We start from the raw sequence: 969 nt of genomic DNA, 5'->3' as shown, positions 1-969 counted from the left end.
TATATATATATATATATATATATATATATATATATATACATACATGTATATTTTGCCAGCAATTTAATAGCAAGATAGCTACATCAATGTTATTTTGCGTCATCGGCAATATGACGTGCTTATGATGCTGCATATTATTATAGCAACATGATGGCAATTTTGATGATTATTTTAAAGTAATCGGCAAATTGCTAGCAATTTACTACTCAATTTATCATACCATCAAGTTGCCAACAAATAAGAACTCAATTGCTGCAATTGTGGTAGCAATACTTAACAATGCACACTAGCGAGCAACATGCCAGCTACAAGACAGACATGTTGCTATCCGAGATATAATTTATATCTATACACAAGAAGTCAGTAATCTCTAAGAATATGTTCCTAAATTTGGTAATTATTTAGAATACTCCTCCCCACCTAAAATCTTAATAAAAGTATACTCATTCATTGCGTTTTCACTCAAAATGAAAGAATCTGACAAAAAACGCTGCGGTCGATTTCATGAATCGATTTATTAAATGTTAAAGTTCTTCTTTATTAAATGTTAAAGAGACTTCAGAGTCTAAGATATCCTGACTCGATACAGCGCTATGTATATATTCTGTGTTAATTACACAAGTTATCTGCTTCACAAACAAATTCACTGCTTTAAAAACACAAATTCACTGTTTTACAAACACAAATTCATTGCTAATGCAAAGAATTTCTGATTTTAAAGCAGTGAATTTGTGTTTGTGAAGCAGATAATTGGCAACTTGATGCCTTCATGGTATGATAATATTGAAGTAGCAAATTGCCAGCAATTTGTGTAATTAAAGCAGAACATATATATAGCGTTGAATCGAGTCGGGAACAAATATCTGAACCTCGTCTCGAATTTTAACACTTAATGCTGATTCTACAATGAGTCGAAAATCTTAAGTCTTAATCAGTTTTAATTTAAATAATTTAAAGTGACTATGATTC

The 969-nt window shown here is 30.5% G+C and overlaps 1 protein-coding gene across 4 annotated transcripts in view; it reads left to right on the top strand.

The window, feature by feature from the left end:
• The window catches only part of LOC108745690 (S-formylglutathione hydrolase), a 33,086-nt gene that overhangs the window by 7,773 nt on the left and 24,344 nt on the right, over window positions 1–969 (top strand). The window lies entirely within an intron of this gene.

Source organism: Trachymyrmex septentrionalis, unplaced genomic scaffold, assembly GCF_001594115.1.
Source record: "Trachymyrmex septentrionalis isolate Tsep2-gDNA-1 unplaced genomic scaffold, Tsep1.0 scaffold146, whole genome shotgun sequence".
In the NCBI taxonomy this organism is placed as follows: Eukaryota; Metazoa; Arthropoda; class Insecta; order Hymenoptera; family Formicidae; genus Trachymyrmex; species Trachymyrmex septentrionalis.
The sequence above is the reverse complement of the archived record's forward strand: the minus strand, read 5'-3'. Positions and strand labels throughout refer to the sequence as shown.